The sequence below is a fragment of the Gopherus flavomarginatus genome, chromosome 2 (assembly GCF_025201925.1).
Source record: "Gopherus flavomarginatus isolate rGopFla2 chromosome 2, rGopFla2.mat.asm, whole genome shotgun sequence".
In the NCBI taxonomy this organism is placed as follows: domain Eukaryota; kingdom Metazoa; phylum Chordata; order Testudines; family Testudinidae; genus Gopherus; species Gopherus flavomarginatus.
In genome coordinates, this window is record NC_066618.1 from 23,972,819 (window position 1) to 23,995,640 (window position 22,822).

Genomic DNA, 22,822 nt, shown 5'->3' on the forward strand with positions numbered 1-22,822 from the left:
CAATGGGGCCAAGTGAATTTCTGCAGTCCACACTAGTAGGTTCAATCCTGAACTCTTAACTCAGACAAGGCTACCATTAGTTCTCCGGTCTCAACAAAACTACTTTTTCCAACACTGTCCTGATCCTAAGACCAGGGCAGATCACATTATGACACACTTAATGGTGATTCTGTAATGTAAACAAATGTCAACTGAGAACAAATTGAAGATGTTTCCTGTATGCTTATCTTTATTAGTATTTACTGAGTGCTGACAGAGTGGTTGGGGCTATGTAAACACAACATGATAAAAAGTCCTTGCTTCAAGGAATTTGCAGTCTAATTTAGGCACACACAATGCACTTCAGACACAAATAATACAGCAGATGCCAGCCCATCTCAAAAAAACAAGTCTCATCAGTGAAGAGCTCATCAGTCAAAAGCTCTGTTTTTCATCCCTTAAAAAAAAAAACCTCTTTCAAAAATTTTAATTTGTTATAAAATGACTCCATTTGATTTAAGAAAAATGTTCTTAACTTTCAAAAGCTGATACTACAAAGATACATGATACATTAAAATATACATGCACATTATTCAGTAAAGGACAGTATCAGTGAAATTGGCATATTACAGAGATCAAAGGACCAATGTATCTAACAAGCATCAATGGGAGATTGGAGGACTGGTATTTTGATTCCAATTACATCAATATGTAATAACAGCTCATTACAAGACAAACCCTGCCCGCCTTTCTCATACAACCGGTGCTGTTGAAGTCAATAGGGCTATGTGTATAAGAAAGTAAATAGGATTTGGCTCTGTATTAAGCAGATTATTTCTCCCTGGAGGGAGAGCTGTTAGCAGAGGGCAGGGATTTTTTTAAAGGAATAATTAAGACACTCATTAATATTAAGGGTCTAGTTTAAATCAAGAAAAACAAGACAAAAACTGAGACTCAGCTGATCTTTTGCATGGACTGAATAGCTTTGAGGATCAGTAACACAATATTGAAAGAATGGTTAGTTAGCCTACAATAACTGTCATTCTTCAAGATGTTATAGTCAGTGTGGATCCTACTGTAGGTGTGCATGTGCCTCAAAAGGGATGAGACCAGAGTCTTTTGGATAACAAAGTCTTCTGGGGTCATGCATGTCCCTGTGCCTCCTCAGGCTCCTATGCAAAGGCATAAAGGGAAAAGCAGTTGTGACCCTCCCTCAGTTCCCTCACAATTCAAAGTTCATGGTAACTGAGGACTCTGGAAAGCAGGGATGGAGGATGGGTTGTGGGATCCATACTTACTATACTATCTCAAAGCGCCACAATTCAGGTAGGATAAGCAACCATTATTCCTTCTTCAAGTATGTGCCAGAGTGGACCCCACTGTAGGTGACTGGCAAGCTGTACTGCCTCAGGATGGTGGGAATCAAGAGTTCCAGCTGTGTCAGTCAAAAAGTGACCCTAGTACTGTTCTCTCAAACTTGGCACCTGATCAGCAGCTAAGTCCAAGCAATAGTGTGTGAGAAAGGTCAATGGGTCCACATCACAACATTACAAATTTCTCATGTTGGCATATTCCTGAAGCAGACAGAGGATACTGTTTGCACTCTGGTGGTGTGGGAGAGGTACACCAGCTAGCTAGTAATACAATAAGATACATTGTGTTATAAACTCAGATAACCTGGATGACAAGATGGCTTGACCTACAGAATGTCTGCTGATGACTAGAAACGGAAAGACAGTTTGAATAGTTTAACCTAGTCAGTATAATCATAGAAACATAGAAGATTAGGGTTGGAAGAGACCTCAGGAGGTCATCTTGTCCAACCCCCTGCTCAAAGCAGTACCAACACCAACTAAATCATCCCAATAAAATTAATAAAGAATAATAAAGCAAAAGTTTACCTCTACTACTTGCACTTTTCTCCTGGTACTGAGTGTGGCTTCAGGAAGAAGACAGGCAGGTTAATTGGTTTCGAAGTTCTGAGACCACCTTAGCAATGAACTTCAGGTGAGGTCTCAGCACCACCTTGTCCCTATGGAATGTTATATAGGGTGGTTTGGCCATAAGTAAGGCTGTGAGTCTGTCACGGTGGTCACAAATACCTTGCTTTTTCAGATGGGCTGCTACACCACTAGGTATTTGGTGATGACTCTCAGTAGAGTCCAAATGGTAGTACCTTATACTGGTAATCCCGGTAAAGCTCAATAACTTCTTGTGGGCCAGGTGGATGACTATGTGGAAGTACACATCCTGCAAGTCAACAGGCCTGCCTCAGGGTCACAGCTGTGACCACCAACCTCATTGCCATGTCAGAGACATCCAGAGCTGCCTGTAGGACTGTTCTGGCAATCAATTGGCTTTCTTTCATGATCTCTCTCAGTTCCTCCCTAATGTCCTGTAGTACTTTCAATAGGAAGGGTGTCATCCTTTCCCATGTCAGGAAGTTATAATTGGCAAACAATGCTTGGTAGTTTGCCACACAGAGCTGCAGGGAGGCAGATGAGACTTTGCACCTGAGAACACCCAGCTTGTTGGAGTCTTTGTCCTTGGATGTGCATTTCAGAGATTTTGACCTTTCCTACACTGAAGCAATGAACAGCAATCCTGAATAGGGTCAGTGTAAAAGTCCTTGTAGGTTTTCAGGGGCATGTGCTAACATTTATCCACCCAGTTAGATGTGAACTAAATGGAAGTTGGATTTTGCTGAGTCCCTTTGGCTGGCTCAAGTGTGCCCTCGTTGACGGTGAGAACAATCTGAGGCTGATGCAGTCAAGATGGCAAAAAGTTTGACATTTCCCTTTCATGACCATTGTTTCCATGTCTAGGGTCTCAGTGATGCAATCTAGGAGTCCCAGAAAGACTACAAAACTGTCAACTCCTGGGGCAGGTGCCGGTATGACAGTCTCATTAGGTGATGATGATTCTTTCAGTAGAGAATGGGCATGGTGCTGTTCTTCAGTTACCCTGGACTCTTGGGTGCTGATGTCAGGTTCTGGTGTCCATGGCCCGGGTAGCAGTATCACTGAGGAGCCTGATTGCCTCCTCTTCCTGGACATACAGGTGGGAGATCTGTTGCAAGACACCTGAGATGATGGCCTCGAGCATTGCCAGAGCAGCATGTTATATGATAACTAGACTGGCTGCAGCTGGTCAGCTCAATTCTACTAGCATCCCTTTTTCAGTGGTGTCCTGTTACAGGGATCTCTGGCCCTGTCTCTATGATTGCTCGCAGGAGGTAGAGGAGAGGCTCCCCAACTCAATGCCAGGGAGAAAACCATCTGGTGGTGGTGAAGATTAGTAGCATTCTTCAGAGGGCAGTGTCATGGGGTAATACTGCACCTGGCTCCAGCATCAGGCATTGCCCCAATATCAATTATATCCCTGGAGAAAATAAACCATTCCATGAGAGCATATCTCAGTTTGCAATCGACTGAGTGGTCAGCACCAGTATCTTCACTGGCGCTGGTATCAATGCATGTGTCATTCCTGCCTTAGTGCAAGACTCAGACCCATGGTCCTTGGAGAAGTGATGCTTCTCCTCCTTATGGGACAGTGTCTCTTGATGCTTGGAGCCATGTTGGGATTCCACTCAGCTCTGCCTTTTGATTTTACACTTGTGTTGGGGCACTGGTGCTGCTCTGATCACAACATGCCAGAGGCGTCAGGCCCAAGGCTAGCACCAAGTCCATCAGCGCCAGTGCCGATGCTGGGGTTGTCAGCACCAGTGTCAGTGTAGCGGTGACCAGTGCTGAAGACCCTAGTGTTGAGGTAGTCAGTACTAACATAACCAGCAACTCCTCTGGATCTGAAGTGACATGCATTGATTGCTCAAGCAGATGCAACTTCAGCCATGCATCTCTCAAGCTGTGAGTCCTCAAGGAGAAGGGCTTGCACACTGAACAACCATCTGTGGCTCTCCCCCAGACAGAATAAGCATTGATTATGCTCAGGGACCAGGGGGATGAGTCAACTTCAGGTCAAGCAGTGCTTAAAATCCCATCTTCAAGTTCCATCTTGATAAGCACAGTAAAAACATATTCAGACAAACCTGTTATAGGGCCTCATAGAAAGTCCATGAAAAGACTCCCACCAACTGCAATTGGCTTTGGTTCAGGCCCTACGTGTAACTGAAAAACGTTAGCGGTTTAATTCCAATTCCCAGCAAATCCTGCCACAACTGATATTGATTGACACCTTTTCTGGCTATCCCAGAAGAGAGGCCAAGAACTAAAGGGTCACTTGCAACACTACTTCTAAGTCAGGATTGAGGGTATTGCTGGGGCAGTTCAGAGAAGTCTCACTGTTATGCCCATCTTGTCCTTTTTCTGTTGCATATGGGAGGAGTTAAGTCGCATGGGCTGTCAGTTCAGGACTTTCCTACTCACTACAACTTCATTACAAAGAAAATTTCAAAGAAAAAATAACCCAAAGACAGACCTTGGATACCGTGATACAGGATGCTGAATACTCTGAGCACCTATTGAAGTAAATGGAAGGCACTGGCATTCAGCAGCATCATGCAGGTTTAACCCTCTTATTGCGTGGCAGGATCCCAGCACACAAGAATCCATGTTGTTGCACAAGCCTTCTTGCAAAGTCAGTGCGGTGAATTAAGGACACAATGATGACCTTATATCTGAATCCCTTTCTTACATTTTGATTTAAGCGACTAGCCTAAGTCAACAGAAGGTTACGTTCAGGGTTTTTATTTCCTTCTTTTTTTTGTAATGAATATATTATTGCTATTTTGCCATTCTTATCAGTTGTTTGTAAAATAGTACAGTGAATTTCCATTAAACTCTAAAGACAGACAGATAACATGACTGATGCTGCTTGCTTTCACGCTGATAACTCCTTATCAGAGTGCTAACTCTCCTTATCAGTCAGCTAGTGTTTCTGGCCATATCCACAAGAAAAATAACCACAAATATTCCCCAAAGAAGTACAACAATTTAAAGTGTTAATGTCACAGTAGCTAGCATCTATCTACAGTCAAGCATTTAACATAGCCTTTAAAGGACATATGCATGGATGGAGAGCGATTAGATAAAACAAAACAAAAATTACTACAAATATTTCTCTGATTCATATTTACTGAATTAGGTCTGAAAATTGCTGAGCCTCCCTTCTCTCACTGACAACAATGGAGAATGAAGGCTCTCATGAGATGCTTGTGATCCTGAGGAATCAAAACCGTATCTTTACATGCAGATCTGGAGACTGAGGCTCAAGTCCTGCTAGATGCAATGTGCTTCCCATGTTTTGACAGCTACTAAATGTGACCAAGAGAGCTCTCAGCACTGCCATCCTCATCTTCCCCTCACTGTTCCCTTTTCTCTTTTGCTGCCCCCATTTGGTAGTATCTTGTCTTAAGTTATAATGTAAGCTCTTCAGAGCATGGGCTGTATCTTTCTCTTCTCTAACATGGTGGGGTCCTGATGCTAACTGGGGTTGGAGGGCTACTGAACTATAAATAAATGTTAGCACTGTAGGTGTGCATGACTGCAGGAAAATCAAAATCACACAGGGCTAGATTCTCCACTGCTCTGTGCCTTGGGTAGTCATTTACATTCTGCTTTGGTAGCCCTTAACACCCATTGTTCACAGACAGAAATGACTGTGCAACTTGCAAGGCAGTGGGGAGTCTGACTCACAGTCTATGCCTGAAGGCGCTTCTAATCCAAATATTTCAAGAAAACAAACAAATAACTGGCTAAGGTGGGAAGGTTCAGAAGTAGACAGGCAGGCATGACAATGGGAAGGGAAGAATGCTCTTGGACAGCTTAGTCTACATCTACACGATGAGCAAGAGGTGCAATTTCCACCTTGCAAATGCATGCGCTGGCTTGATGAGAGCTAGTATGAGTATAAAGAGCAGGGTAGCTGCGGTAGCATGGACAGCGGCATATCCATGCTGAGTTCAACCCCACCTGAGCCTTGTGAGTATGTAGCCAGGCCGCTATTGCCACTGCCTATGCTACCAATACTACTGTTTATACTCTCACTAGCTCTCATTGAGCTAGCAGGATCATGTGTAAACAAGCTGGGAGTCAAACCCCACAGAGAGTAGAATGTATACTATCCATGTTTCACATGGCTATCGTCAACTATAGTCAGGTGCATGGGGCAGGGATTTGAGTTTTGTTATTATCTGTTTTTAATTTTTTTAAACTACACAACTGATTTTTAAGTTATTTTCAATTTGGAGATTAATTAAAAGAAAAGCATTAGGTGCCTTAATCTGACAATATATTATATTAAGTAGAAACAAGAGCCCAATAGTGCAAATCCAAGGCACAGCGCTTACTACCATGAGCAGCTCCTGCTCAAGAAAGTTAATCACGAATAATTTTCTTGTGCACTCAGTAGGTTAACTTAACTCCGTAATCCATCTTCCATTCAGCAGATGGACAATCTGTTAATGAAAACTATTAAAACGGAATTTTAAAAAAGACCCACAATACTCAGCTCTGCATCCTCTTGTCTTAAACTAACAGAGTCAGCACAATGCAGGCTGTGCCATGAGTCCCCAGAACCTATAAATATGATTACACAGGCATGGCACTTTTCATCACAAAGGAGCCATAAATGTTTTGTGAAATGTATTTACAGCACTGCTGACAAGCAGCTATCTCTGAAGTGGAGGGCAGCTGTCAACTGGTTTGCAGCATGCTGCACAATAGTGAGAGAACATTTTGACCAAGGACGCCAGGACAAACTCTTATTCTTTCATAAAGTGCGGGATCTGAATATGCATACAGACCATACAGCAACTCATCATTCACAGTCTTGTGAAAAACACTCACACACTGAAATCTAAGAAGAAGGATGACTTTAAGGTTAACAAAAGGCACTTGATTGGGGCCCACATGATAGAAGTTCAATACCCAGATATTACACAAGTGTCCTATGGGATTTTATTCATAGATTTTTTTCAGGCTAGAAGGACAATCATGATCATCATATCTGACCTCCTGCATCACACAGGCCAAAGAATCTCACCTAGTAATTCCTGTATCAAGTCCATAACTTCTGATTGTGTTGTCACATATATTTTAGGAAGATATCCAGTTTTCATTTAATGACTTCAAGTGATGGAGAATCTATCACTATTGTTCCAATGGTTAATTACCCTCACTTAAAAATGTGCACCTTATTTCTGGCTTTATCTTCTAACTGATGGACCTTGCAATGCCTTTTTCTCCTAGAAAGTATTTCACTTTCACTGCAGAATATGTACTGAATACTTCTGCTTTTTCTACATCATGATTGACAGTTTTACCATTCTTGTCTAGCATCTAACCCAAGGGTGGGCAAACTTTTTGGCCCAAGGGCCACATCTGGGTATGGAAATTGTATGGCGGGCCACAAATGCTCACAAATTGGGGGTGGGGTGCAGGGGGTAAGGGCTCTGGCTGGGGGTGTGGGCTCTGGGGTGGGGCCGGAAATGAGGAGTTCAGGGTGTGGGAGGGGGCTCCAGGCTGGGGCAGGAGGAGTGGAGTGTGGGGCAGGGGGGTGAGGACAACAGCTGGGGGTGCGGGCTCTGAGGTTTGGCTGGGGGTGCAGGAGCGTGCTCCAGGCTGGGACTGAGGGAGTTGGAGTGTGGGAGGTGGATCAGGGCTGGGGGAGGGGTTTGGAGTATAAGGGGTGGTTCAGGGGTGCAAGCTCCAGGCGGCACTTACCTCAAGCGGCTCCCAGAAGCAGTGGCATGTCCCTTCTCTGGCTCCTATGCAGAGGCACAGTCAGTGGCTCTGCTGTGCGCTGCCCCATCCACAGGCGCTGCCCCTACAGCTCCCTTTGGCTGTGGTTCCTGGCCAATGGGAGCTGCGGAGGTGGCGCTTGGGGCAGGGGGAGCATGCAGAGCAGAGCTCTCTGGCTGCCCCTACATGTAGAAGCCAGAGGAGGGATATGCTGCTGCTTCCGAGAGCCGCAAGGAGAGTCTCTCAAACCTGCTCTTCGGCCGGAGCACCAGAGCAGGTCAAGCCGCAGACCCTACTCCCCAGCAGGAGCTCGGCCCCTGATCTATAGTTTACCCACCCCGATCTAACCCATATCATTATTAGGATTTTACTCATTTCAGTTATAGTTGAAGAATTCCTTCTTATTGTCCTTAACCTTACTAGCCACATATTTTTCATTGATACTTTAAGCTTCCCTTATCAATTGTCTGCATTTCCTAACTGCTGGTTGTTGTACTCATTGCATTCAGATTCCCCATATTCCAATTTTTTCATATTTATTTTTGTTATTGTTGCCTTCACCTCCCATCCTATCCATGGTAATCTTTGGTAAATCAACCTATCTATGCTTTACTTCCCCACCTGTTAAAAAAAAAGGGGGGGGAATAATGCTTCCTTTTTCAATCTTTGTCTTGTCTAATTAGATCACAAGCACTTCAGGGCAGGATTGTCTCCTACTAAGTGTCGGCATTGCATCTAGCACAGTGAGGCCCTGATCTCGGTTGGGAACTTGAAGTGTTATGGCAGTACACATAAAATAATATTAGAAACTGCACCACTTTCAATTTCACCACCTCCAAACCTGAAAAGCAGCTAAACTGGCACTCTAACGCTAGCATCCATGTCATAAGGCCACCTCAAGTTTACTACTACATACAGTACAAGCAGAGGGAGAAAATCATTTCCATATTACTGAGAGGAACACATTAGAAATGACAGATATGAGAGATGCAGGGGGGCGGAGAAGGATGCAATCTTTACTCAAATAGGAAATAGGATGAACGATACTGTTGATACTGATGATGAGTAATACATTGTCACTATACTCTGAAAACCTCTAGAGAGATCAAGTACAAGCCAACCTATTTTAAAATTTAAATTCTCAAATTATGCATAAAACCAGGAGGATGCAATTTTTCTAATGGCCAAGATCATATCTGCCAACACACAGCATGATTTTATATCATTACAATAATAAATGTTAGATTGGCTCAAGTATAACACACAAACAACTGCTCCCACACTGCCACTTCAATAATAAAGTATCATAAGGCCCCTGCAAAATACTTATCTTTTTAGTGCAACTGAAGGAAAAGGAAAAAGGTGTGTTTACCCTGTACTAAATAAGTTTAAGTGTTTAGTAAACCTTTATAAACAAAATGACTTCTATACCAAGAAAAAAACACAGCAGTAACACACATGAGTTTGATACATAATGTAAATTAAAAATTAAATTGCAGGCCTTATAGCTTAGGAGCACTGCACCAGTATAAAATCTTATCCTGAGTAAAAACATCAGGATTGGACAGAGCAGTTATGAGTCCTTTCTAACACAATGCAACTATTCCTTTCTCCAAAATGAAGATGGTTTTGAGCTGCAAAGTTTGTATGTGGGCCTGAATCCAGGCTTCTATAGATAATAGCATTGCTGGGATCTGGGATTTCCCATTCCTCCTCCAAACTAAAGCCCAGTTCAATTTAGGAATGCCTCCATAGTACTCTTCCTGGCAGTCCAACTCTGGGAGTTATGATCTGGGACACCGGAAAGCCAGAGGCATGAGAAAATTGCAAAAACTCTTTAATGTTGATAACGTTCTACAAATGTTGTTGATGTTTGCAGAAACTAAGCTTCCTTTGGAAAAAGATATACCTAGTTGGCTTTTTTCATTATACAGGTAGCTTTTGCAATGTAAACCCAGGAAAGCACTGTGATGTACACTGCCAGAAAACTGTCTCCATCTGAAGAGATATGGCAAGTTTATGAGGTGTACTATCCACATCAAAAAAGAGGTAAATTCAGAGGCTTCTTGGGACTGTTTAAATCTTTAATATTACAGTATTAGCAAGCTAAGAAGCACACACAGCTGGAGTTGATCAAATGTTTATAAACAATGAACCAAATCATCATCTTCTGTAGAAAACCTCACAGTAGGAAAAAAACGTACTTATTAAACACCTTGAGATGTAGTGTGGAAATCTCCCTCAGTTACTCTTATCAACTGCATGGATTCAGCAGCTTCACAGGAGATGCAAAGATGGGGGCTTACCATGCCAGTACACGTCAGAGATTCACCAGTAGTAATTCTAGCCTTGTCCCTCAGGGCTCCTCATTAACGCTATCTCATGAGAAGACAGGGCAGGTGACATGGCCTGAAATAGGAGGTGTATTTCCTTATGTGACTTACATAAGGTGTATTGTCATAGCTTGCACAGGTGCAAGTGTCCTTTTTGAGACTATAATTCAGTAAGGTACTTAAGTATGTGCTTCAGTCCACTTCTCTTCAGCAGAGCATTTAAGCATATGCAAAAAGTTAACACATTCTTAAAGCACTTTTGGGAATAAAGAGGCCTTAAGCCTCAATGGATGAAGCCTTTTTCCAAAGTGAGAACTGTAAACTTAAGAACTGATTGTCTCAAAGAGCAAAGGTGAAAGTGGCATTCAGCAAATAACTGAACTAAACTATGTAAAACATTTGTTCCAAGCTAATTTTATACCCTTTGCTGTTTGAGACATTAAGCATATAACTTCACAATTTTTTAAAAAAAAATTTTGCAATAGAGGTCCTCTTTAAAAATATACTAGGACTTAATCTGCCATATGCCTTACAATAAAATGAAATTACCCAGACTCCTTAAACATAGTTCTTGGCAAAAAGCTTTTAATAAGAAACACATAAAGAACATAAAGACATCTCTTGGGTATTTAAATAAAACAAAACTGCTAGCAATTTTATACTGGAGAGAAAAAAAGATTCTCTGGAGAGATTCTACCACCATTTATGGCTCTATTTGCCTCCTTATTCTGAAACATTGTAACATCCACAAGAAAAGAGACAGATATATCTGGATTCCACTGGCAAACCTTATCTAGCAGGAAAAAGTAACTCCTCACCCAGTCACATATGTTTCAGTCTTCTTTTTAACTTAAGCACTCTCCAACTTAAATTTAGATAAAATAAAGTCTTTCACGAACTATGGAAACTAGAGATAAATTTGCATGTCTGTTTTGGAACTGCATTGCCTGAACTATTTCCTTTAGACATCAATCAGAATTGGGTATGATTTTACAAAATATACTGCTCCATAACAGTAAAAATCCCTTGCAAAAACAAAATCTGTGTCTTTTCTTTCCATGCTTTCAGAAACTCCCTCCAATCGGACATTTCTTAATCAGAACTTGTTTTCTGGGTCATCGATTAGATTTTTCAAAACTTCCAGATCTTCAGTATTCTAGGAAAGCATCACACACATCAATCCTTATTTTCCACATTTTCCATTTCTCTTTCAGATTTAGCCCTTTTTTAACCAATACTTTCCAAGCTCTCTATTGAAACCACTTAAGCCTAAAATGGATCCAATCTTTTACTACTCTACCATAAATTCTTCTTGAAGTTAGACACAGTATGATAAAATCGCTTCTGTATCTCTGGGTGGTGTGAAACTCAAAGCAGACAATCCTCCTTCCTGATTCATAGAGGATTGTAAATTACACACTCATTCTGTGCCCTATACACACACACACACACACACACACACACTTCTCAGACACAAGTCAACAAGTCAAGGCAACATTATATTTAAATAAATAGAAGCTTCTTCCAGAACATTTGCTATGGTTCAAAAGGATCTAAATTATTATCCAATGTCCAACTGTAAAAAATATAATTTAAGTCTAGTCTCTGCAAAATTCCTTTATAAATTGTTGCAAACAACTCAGTCAAAATATAGCTTTACTTGACAGACAAGGTTTACATTTGTTCTAAAACAAAATATACTGCAACCATTTTTGCCCTGATTAATTTTTTATTTTTTTATTTATTCTTCCTGAAGAACAGGGAGCAGGACACTAGCTTAGACACTACTTTTAGCAAAAAACACCATAGATACTAAAATCCAGCATGGTATTTTTATTCCCCCAATCCTGCAAACACTTACATATGTGTTTAATTTATCATGGGACTAGTCCTATTAAAGTCAATGCACTACTCATGTATAAATTTAAGCAGCACTGAGGTCTAAATGTTCACATCCAATATTCAGAATACAAAACAGAGCACATTAAGAACTTCCTATTAAATGTTTGACCTCTCCCACAGTGGCATATTTGTTACAGATAACTGGCCGTTGGCCTGTAAATCTAATCAAGTCTGTACCAGATACAACTGCATCCAGGGTCAAATTCTGCCTTCAGATACACATGGAGCTCCTGTTGATTTCACATGTGAAGAACTAAGGCAAAATCTGACCTTCGATATAGGTAACTAAAGTAACATAAATGATACACTGGAATATCCTTGGCACTATCAATAAGCTGTCCCACTCTCTTGACAAAACCAAGTGGAAAATAAAAGCCAGTGAAAACTACTTTCAGTGACTGACCACTCAAGGGATTTACAAAAGACTGTTTAACTGTGGTGTTCTAATAAAGGTCAAGAAGAACTGTGGTTATTACATTTGGGTACACTTTGAGGTGCACTTTTAACATAAAAGTGCTAATATGTCTGCTCTCTAGGATAGGTTTTGCTGTATTTATTACAGAAAGATGCAGATTTGATACACACGCGATATACACAGGAAAAATAGCTAAGAGAGAGATCCTTTGCGTGTGGAGCAGGTGAAAAAGCTACTACCACTTAGTGAGACACAGGCTCTGGCTTTCCAGAAACCTTTTGCCCTGACTATGGTAAGACCGGTCTCAAACTACAGCTAGCTGGAAAGAACCAAAGACATGAGACAATCTAGAATGAGAGGCAAACAAACTTTCCTTCACTTCTGGACCATTAAAGAAAAAGTCTTCATAAGTTTATATCCGAGGTCTTCTGTCCTCAACAAACTCTCTTACATGAGCAAAGAACATTAGACACATTTACCCCAGAACCCAGTCTTTTGCTTTTTACCATAAACGGTTTTAACACAAATAGCTCTTTTCTTATTGCATGCTTAAACAGTAATATTTAATACCAAGACATGATTTTGAGTCAGAGTACATTATCTCCCAATAATCACCCTACTAATCTTTATTAAGACTGTATTTAAACAATTACTTTGGTATTGAAACAGTTTTCCAAAGTCTTAGTTTTCATGTTCTAAATCCACTGTTAAGTTCCTATAAGAAAGGGAGAACAAAAATTCTCTAAAGGAACATGTTAATTGCACAGTAAATATTTTATTTCTAACGTTGACATTTAAATTCTTAACAAGAAAATCCACTTCATTCACTTTGGATAATAATAAGATTTTTCACACTATTATCTCTCACTGCACTCAATATTCTGCTATACAAAACACAGAGGGCCCAGTTCTACCCACAGACATGTGCAGTCAAAACAAAGTTCATTTTTATATTGCATAGCTGTAAAGACAGAATATAGGCCACAATCTTCCAGTTTCTAAATAATCAATTTTGGAAACAGGGCAAAAATCTGCACGGACATGAGGGCTGCACTGATATAAGTCATTGCAGAGTTTTTCCCTTAAATGTAACTCAAAACTTTGTAGTTTACTATACTTCCCTCATTCTAATCTTCAGCCTGCCCCTTGAACCTATCTGTTTGCTCATGCAGCCCATAGCAAAGTAATATTCAGTACTCTTTCCTTCCACCTTCAGAACGTTACCTTACCTCACCCCACCTCCCTCCTCTCTTTACCTCCAAACTTAAGCAGCAGCAGATGCTATACTGAAGAAGTTCTCTACTAATTCTTTCCTAAATCCTCTAACTTCAGCTTTCATACTCTAACACTAAAGCTATCATTGACCTCTTGCTGCTCAAGTCAAAAGCCTCTTCTGCATTCCCATCCTCCTTCACCTCCAGTATAGTGGACCATCCAACTGCCTTTGAACTCTCCCTAGTTAACAGAGACCGTATTCTTCTCTTCTCTTCCTGCAGCCAATGGGAACTGCAGGAGCAGCACCTGAGGACGGGGCAGCCTGCAGCAGAGTCTCCTGGCTGCACCTCCACATAAAAGGGATGTGCCGCTGCTTCCAGGAGCCACTTGAGGTAAGTGCCTGCACCCCCGAGCCATCCTCCCTAGAGCACAACCCCCTACCCCAACCCTGATCCCCCTCCCGCCCTCCGAACCCCTCAGTCTGAGCCCAGAACACCCTCCTGCACCCCAAACCTCTCAGTCCCAGCCTCACTCCCGAGTCCGCACTCCCAGCTGGAGCCCTCCTCCGGCACGCAACTGCCCCTGCCCAGTACCGGGTTTACAATGGCACCAGTGGCTCCATGGAGCCGGGCCCACGCTCAGAATTGGCCCTGCCTGCTCCACTTGCACTGCGGCCCAAGACCCCACCAGCCTGCTGGCTCCCCCCTGCCCACTACTTGCTCCTCTCGGCCAGCCGGCCAAGGGCTCCTCTCCACCCTCTGACCCCACCTGCCAGCTCCTCTCTTCCCCCTGGCCGGACCCCAGTGCACCTCCGGCTCTCGGCAGTCTCTCCTTCCCACCATCTGCGGGGCCCCACCTGTCTCCCCGGAGCAGAGCCGCCTCGGACTGGTGCAGAAGCCTGGCCAGTCTCAGCCAGTTGGGGGGAGAAGAAACAGTGTGAGGGTCTTGGCTGGGCCCCTCCACGTAAGTGTCAAGTATCAGGGGGTAGCCGTGTTAGTCTGGATCTGTAAAAGCAGCAAAGAATCCTGTGGCACCTTATAGACTAACAGACGTTTTGGAGCATGAGCTTTCGTGGGTGAATACCGACTTCCTCAGATGCACGTAAGTGGGTCCTGAGGGAGCCTGGCCAGAGCAGGCTCTGGCCCGGCTGATCTCACCATTCCCGAGGGGCTGGTGTGATTTCCCGCCCTGGAACCAGTCCTGGCTGCATTGCTGGCTCAGCCCAGAGCCACAGTTGCCTCCCAGATGAGCTGGTGAGTGCGGCCGAGAGGCGGGGGTGGGGAGTGGGTCTCTGGAGGCAGGGCCAGCTTTATGACCTGTGGGGCCCAATTAGAATACTAGGCGGCAGGGCGTCTGTTCTGGGTTTTCCGCAGCACCGAAGGACTCCCCGCGCAGGGCCCCCATAGGCGCGGGCATGGGGCCCTCTTTGGCACGGGGCCCCGATTCCAGGGAATTGGCTTAACGCCGTCCCTGTCTGGAGAGTGCTGGGCTTTGAGGGGACAGGGAAGATCGGTGTGTGTTCAGGCACTAGGGAGTGGGAGTTCTGTGTGGGGTACTGGGCAGCTGTGGTGGGTCTGTGGGCAGGGGGAGTTGTGCAGGGTGCTCTGCATTTGTGGAAGGGTCTGCGGGGTGCTGGGCACAGCAGGTCTGGGGGGGGACTCTGGCCATAGGGAGTCAGGGGGGCAGTGTTGGGCAGGGACGCTGTGTGGCATGGTATGCATCTGCCCCCAAGGGGAAGAGGCATACTGGCAGCACAGGGCCGGGCAGACCACTGTATACTGGCAGACCACTGGCAGACCAGTGGCAACTGCCGTCGCACTAGGCTGGGCGGAGTGAGGCCACCCCCGCCACGCCACACCCTATTGCCATCAGCCAGCCCCTTGCGCCGGGGACTGACCTCCTCTTGCCCTCATGGGGGCCCACAAATACATTTGATGTAGGGCCCACAAAAAGTTAATTCAGCCCTGCCCCTCTGCCCCTGCCCCGAGCCTCCTCCTGCACACTGAACTCCTCATTTCTGGCCCCACCCCAGAGTCCGCACCCACAGCCAGAGTCTTCATGCCCCTCCCCACCCTGCCGCATCCCAATTCTAATTTTGTGAGCATTCATGGCCTGTCATACAAAAAGTTTGCCCACCCCTGGTGTAAAGGAAGGTAGAAAGTAATATCATAACCACCAAAAATATGATGCTCATAATACTTGCATTCACAACTTCAGCAAACACATTACTTACTCTCTGAAGCCCTTCTCTTCCTGTCTCCCTCTCGTCATGCCCCCCACACCAATGCATCCCCAGTGCCCGTCCACATACATAATGTTTTGTTTTTCAACTTAGGGTCAGCTTGTTCCCGTCCTGTGTGGTTACAGAAAGGAAGAGGAGATTACAAGGGGCTTCTCCCTTATGACTGACCCAAGTAGAAGTGAATGGCAAGGGCTCCTCTAGGCTCATGCTGCTAGCAGCACTGGTTAAGGCAGCAGGAAAAAAACAGCTGTGAACTCACCTCTCCATACCAGCCAGTTTCATGCGGAAGGGAGAGTAACGCTACAGTTGTGCTTCTTGGAAGCTCCAGGAGCCATTGCACCTTAAAGAAATGTGATGCCGCCTGGAGCACAAGCTGCAGTGGTGCACCTCTGCACTAACCACCAGACAGGGCTGTGTCTTAACACTATGCTTTAGCCCTCAGACTGTAAGCTTCTCAGGGAAGGGACTTTGTCTTTTATTTGTCTGTGAAGTGCCGGGCCATGTATTATTTGGTACAAATACAGTAATGGTAATATGTAGGCATCTAAATAGAAGAGTCCAGTTCTGCTCTCTCTGTTACATCAGCAGAAGTCTAGAATAACTGCCCTGAGTCCAGTGGAGTTATCCCAGACTTCTGCTGGTGTAATGGAGAGCAGAATCTGATGCATACAAATCTAATTTAGTAAATCAATCAGTTGAATGCAGTTGTGTCCTGATCAGCATTGTAAGTTTTATAGTTATAACCTGGTGCTACTGCACTATAAATCCTTCCTTGGCTTGCTGCCATCAGTCAGAGTGGCAACAATAAACAGAGAAACTAATTTTTAAAATGCAACTCATATGAAAAGAAAGAGGGAATCAGAGAGCATTTGCAATAGGCAAATTAATACCACCCCTTTTCATCACTCCCCCTTTCCTCACATTTCCTGTACACAGTGGAAATACGTATTCATTGACTGAGTTTTTTTAACAGATTAAAGTATCTAATAGCTGTATTGCTTAAAAACTTACTTCAATAAGCTTTTCCATATTTAATACTGTCTTTGCTTAAAAAAATTTATAGGCCACATAATACTTTTTTCCTGAAATTTGGAAATTAAAAAATAAATTTAAAAAACCCCTACTAGTTAAGTAGGTTACATGTAGTCCAAATACCTCAACCCGTTCCTGCATCTTATAGAAGACTAAGTTAACCAATTCCTTTTAACTGTGTACTTAATTATGTAGTCCACACATTTTGGACATTTGTGCTAAGTTATATACAGTGAATTTTTTCTGTGTTCTGATTAAACTGTGGTACATCAAATGTTAATGAAACTGGAAAAGTTTATGCCTAGATAAATGAATACCTTTAGGTAGAAAATATTCATGTAGAATTATCTTGGATTTTAGCTTAATATAGAAAATTCTAATTAGTGCGTCAAAGTGTCTGTCCAATGTTCTATTATAAGATTCCAAAGTAAGAGGCCTACTGCACTTGATTGATAGAAAGATGTAACATCACCAGGGAACTGCACTGAAAGATTTACTTCACAACTTATCTAAGAAATCTTTATTGTGTTAAGTACAAATTGCCATTCTTAAACATCATTATATAATTTGTATGTTTGTTTAAAGCATGTTATAGAGAGCAGTGCTGGCATTTTTCCAAATTATTCATGTTTACACCCTGCAGAAGAGAAAAGTAAAGTTTACTCCCAATGTAACGGCTGATCTACACTGGGGAAGGGGAGGGGGGTGTTTCGAACTAAGATATGCAAGTATCTTAGTTCAGCTTACCTGGCCGTCCTCACTGCGGCAAGTCAACTGCTGCGGCACCCTGGTCAACTGCGCTTACTTCTCCTGCCTAGGTGGAATACGGGCATCAATTAGCAGATCGATTTATCGTGTCCAGACAAGACGCGATAAATTGATCCCCAATAGATCGAACACTACTCACCAATCTGGTGGGTAGTATAGACGTACCCTAAGAGTTTTAATCATAGATACTCCATTGATCCATCTTCCCTTATTAAATATAGTGAACTACTTCCAAATATATTTGTGTTTTGTTTGTTATTTTTCTTATCTGACCTATTTTCTGCGGCCTGGCAATGCTAGTATATACTGGGTATGTGGTGTTTGACCTGTCACACAGCCATGAGATAGTTTGGATGAGGAAATTTTGTACCCAGTCTTTTCCGCCTCTGCTCCTCCCACCAGCTGACAACTTTCCAAGCTGAAATTAAGGGCTAGCTACAAATGACTTGCTGAAATGGTTACTTTGCCCAAGTGGGCATATTCACTGGAATGCCAACAGAGGGTTTTCGCACAGTTGTTGTATAAAATTGAGGGCAAGAAAAACGTCTACTTTTTCATGGTATGACCACAAAGCTGCTTTAAGAATAAAGCCTAGGGTGAAATCCTGGCCCCACTGAAGTCAAGCAGTTTTGATTCAGCTTCAATTCCACTTGCAGGATGTTTAAAAAAAAAAAAAAAAAAAAAAAAAAAAAAAAAAAAAGACCAGCCAGATCAATTATACTGATGAATACATCTGGGTTGTGGGTTTCCCCTTTGTTCTTGCATGCCTGCTTGCTTGGAGACAGAGATGTGTATATTAACTTGTGCCTTTTAGTTGTTGTTTCTCAGCTGAGGCAATAGCACCTGGGCAAAAACCTGAGCAGTTCTTTAGCAGGCCAGCAGGGCAAGCAAGCTGCAAGGAGAGAAATCAACAGGAAAATGATGTGTTGCCTCCAACTGGTGAAAGTTAGCAGAATGCCCAAGAGTTAAAAAATGGCCAGAACAGTGTATTTCTACCTTGGCTAAATGCAAGATATTTTGTAAGATGTAAGAAGTGACTGAGGAGAGCAGGGGCAGTGTGTAGTTGGGGCACTTGGAGAGCTTCTTTAAGGATAGAGGGAAAATAATTCTTTAGTGGGGACAGAACTGAAACTGGGTATGCCTTATTAAGTCAGTATTGTTGTAGCCATGTTAGTCCCAGGACATTAGAGAGACAAGGTGGGTGACAGAATATCTTTTATTGGACCAACTTCTGCTGGTGAGAAAGACAAGCTCTTGAGCTACACAGAACTCTTCCTCAGGTCTGGGAAAGGCAATAAGAATGTCACAGCTAAATACAAGATCAGACAGACAGTTTAGCATAAAGAACGAGGAGTACTTGTGGCATTTTAGAGACTAACAAATTTATTTGAGCAAAAGCTTTCATGGGCTAAACACACTTCATCGGATGCATGAAGTGAAAAATACAGTAGGAAGATATATATACAAAGAGAACATGAAAAAACACTCATATTTTCATGTTCTCTCTGTGTATGTGTGTGTGCGCGCGCACGTCTATATATATATATATATATATACACACACACACACACACACACACACACCCCTTCCTACTGTATTTTCCACTGCATGCATCCGATGAAGTGGGTTTTAGCCCACGAAAGCTTATGTCCAAAGTCTCTAAAGGTGCCACAAGGACTCCTCCTTCTTTTTGATGATACAGACTAACATGGCTACCACTCTGAAACCAATTTAGCATAAGTAGTCAGCACATATTCTAAGGGACCATTCAAGGTGAAGAGACCCATTAACACCCCTGTAGTCATAGACCAAAGGGGGGGGGTAGTGGATAACAAATTGTTGTATTAAGCCATAAATCCAGTGCCTTTATTAAGACCATTTTCCAATGTCTAGCGAAGCTATGGATTTAAGCTCCCAGGCTTGTCTTTTGAAAGTCCTATGCAGGTTTTCTTTGAGGATGAGGTTAGATACAGAATGATTTGCTTTCCAGATCTATGGGCCCTACACTTGCTTATGACAAGGTGGGGTGTACCTCATCCAGTGCACTAATGCCCCAAAAGCAACTATGTGGGTGAAACCAGACAGACAATCACTGCACTGTTGCACCAGAAACCGATAAAAAATAAACACTGCATCACCTGTGAGTGAACACTTTTCACAAAGGGATCACTCTAACTGACCTATCAATCTTCATCTTCAAAGGAAACCTGCACAACATCTTCAAAAGATGAACCCAGGAGCTTAATTCCATAACTTTGCTAGAAACAAAAACTCATGTTTTTAACAAAACACGCTGGATTTATGGCTTATTACAACAATCTGTAACCCACTAAATCCTTGTGATGGGGTGTACTGGGCCCTTTGAGGTCCCCTGCTGGAGGCCTCACAAACCTATCAAAACCTGCCCCATAAAAGGAGCAGTGAAGGTGGGTCCTCCACGCTTGCCTAGAATGGCTACTTCCCTGCAGCCTATCAGATCACAGCAAGTTCAGCTAAAAGGAGCTGCCCGTGATGAGCAGGTCAGCTCCTGGCTGGGACCAGAGCCTTAAGAAAGGTGCTCCTTGCAGGTGGCTCAAGGGACAACCAGAAGATGGGATCTGGTGGCACTGATATTTGGTGAGAGAGAAGAGTAGTGGAGAACTTCAGCCCTGAGGGAAGGGTAAAGTGGAAGGGGCTACGTGGGAAAGGGCCCAGGGAATAGCAGCAGCAACTATTAAAAGAAAGCAGCATGTGGCTGCTATTTGTAGGTTTCTTGGGTTAGGATCCAGAGTAGCTGGCAGGCCCGGTCCCCGCACCAGAAGAGGGCTGAAATGAAGGAGTGGCATGGCTGGACAACTGGGGCAATAAGAACTGATAAGACAAAGAGTCTCCAAGGAGAAAGCCCTAAGGGCACTGCTCTATACCAGGACAGGCACTAGCCCTTTTGAGATGGCTTGCTGCAGGTGCGGATGCGAATACGGGTAAAAGATGGCTAGCGGATCCTGGGTTGATCCTGGTGGATGCAGATCCACATTTCTGAATCCGCACAGGGTTCTAGTTATTAGTCCAGAATGCAATTTTCGATCTTGATCTTTTCAGCCTCCAGAGACCCCACTCAGAAGAGGGATAACTGCATGCTGGGACGCACTGTTTCTGCAAGATACATGTGCTCATTAAGGATTAAAGGCCTGCTCCACACACAAAGCTGACACAATTTAAGGAAAGGTGTAATTCTAACCCAGTTTAGTTCAACATGGCAACTTTGCATGCGGAGGCTGAACATTATTTAAACCTGGTTTATCATATTTATTTGCCCTCATAAATTTACAAGGGCAAACTAAACAATAACCAGTCTAAATCCAATATAAATGTGTCCTTGGACTGGTTTGACTAATTCAGTTCATTTAAACTGGTGCATGTTTGTGTGTATTAAAGTCCTCAAATAGCTGCAGTTGGCTCCATTTATGTCAATATTGCATAACTGGCAAGCTCCTGACAATATCTCAACGCAGTATTTAGCTATTAAAGTTCAGACATCTCAAGCTGAAGTGTTTGAAAGGAGAAACAAAAAACTTAGAGACATCAGCAGCTATCATTTACACATTACTGTACCTATACAACATATATGGGAGAATGGGCTAAGGGAAGAAGTTGTTTCTAACACCTTTTAATCCTACAGATTAAATCAGATGCCAATGGCACTACCAAGCAAAAATCTGTAAATCTCACACTACATTTGCAAACCAGGACCACTAATGGATAGAATTTTGTTAGCTCTACATAGTTTTGTTTTGCAAATCCAGGGAATTACATCAATTGTGACTCATAGTACAGAGTCTGAAGAGGTAACAAGTGTTCAAAGAAGAGTACATGGAAGCAAGACAGACTAGATATTCCAATATCCCTCATAAAAACATTTACATTTAATAACTGAGAACTCAGTTTGGGGATGGAAAAGATATACTATATGCATTTCTCTAAATTCTTAGAAAAGGTTTTTCATTCTTATTTGAACTGGGGAGGATGACATAATTAGAAGTTAAACACAAATTTAAGGAATAAGTGGATCATGTATAAGTTAAGAATTGTATGCATTGTTAAACTGATTATTGTTAGACAGAAGACCCTCCTGGTTCTTTCTAACATTGTGAACTGGACCCTGTATAACATGAGACTATCTATTTAAATTAATCCCATGCTTCAAAATGATGTCAAAAACAAAAAGTGCATTTTTGGAAACGTGAAGCAAATTCTCCACAGCATATGACCAGCTGTAATCAAATATGTCTAATAAAAATGTAATACTTTCCCATTTGTTCATTCATAGACATAATCACACTTCTTCTACAATATTTTTTCCCTGAAGAAACATAAAATACTTCTATCTTTTACAGCCTACTTATGAAGTGAATTTTTCTTTTTAGTCTCTTGTGGTGCTGTGTAGACTCTCTGGAGTCAATTTGAAAAAAAAAATCTATAATGAATTATGCAGTGGCAAGTTGTTGCATAAAACATACATTGTGCTTTAGTAGAGAACAGAAGCACTCACATGCACGGAGTTTTAGTAAAAATAGTTTAATAAGCCCAAGTTACTGTAGAGATGGTGTTACTATTAACACACACTTTTTTTAAATGATCTTATGAAAACAACTGGGACATAATAACCTTTACACCTATGCAAAATCTTTCGACACAGCAGAATGCTATTTTAAACATTCTTCTGTAGCATAGCAAAGCTGTATCACAGCTGTAGGATGGTTCACATATAGTTTTCATAACAAACATATGTTGTTTTTCTGACATGGGGCTATCAATAGCAGAATTAAACTGCAAAGTATAATCATGTTTCCAAAAAGAACTGGCATATAGTTCAAACACTATGCACCACCTTTTTCTATCATCCTCATTCTTTTCTATCAGAAGTTACATGGAAGCTATATATAAAGAAAGGAATCAGGGGTAGCAGATTATATCACTGAAAATAAATCAGTGCTACCCAAACTTTCATGAACTTTTCCATTATACTGAAAAAAAAAACCACTCTAATTTGACCTGTTATATTCCCTTACAGTTAGATTACATGAAACAGAGCAGCCTTTTGGTATCTGAGACATATTCCATCATACATAATGCTTTTATATTTTGTCAAGATCAAAACCAGTTCTCCAAACGTATGGGAGCATTCAAGCTTTTTGCATCATTTCCAAAACCAAACTGGGTAGTTCTCATTGAGGAATGAAAGTCACCTCCCTGAAAA

General features: G+C 42.4%; 1 protein-coding gene across 5 annotated transcripts in view; it reads right to left on the minus strand.

The window, feature by feature from the left end:
* DIP2C (disco interacting protein 2 homolog C) overlaps positions 1–22,822 on the minus strand; it is a 480,496-nt gene that overhangs the window by 361,291 nt on the left and 96,383 nt on the right. The gene's annotated exons all lie outside the window — the stretch shown is intronic.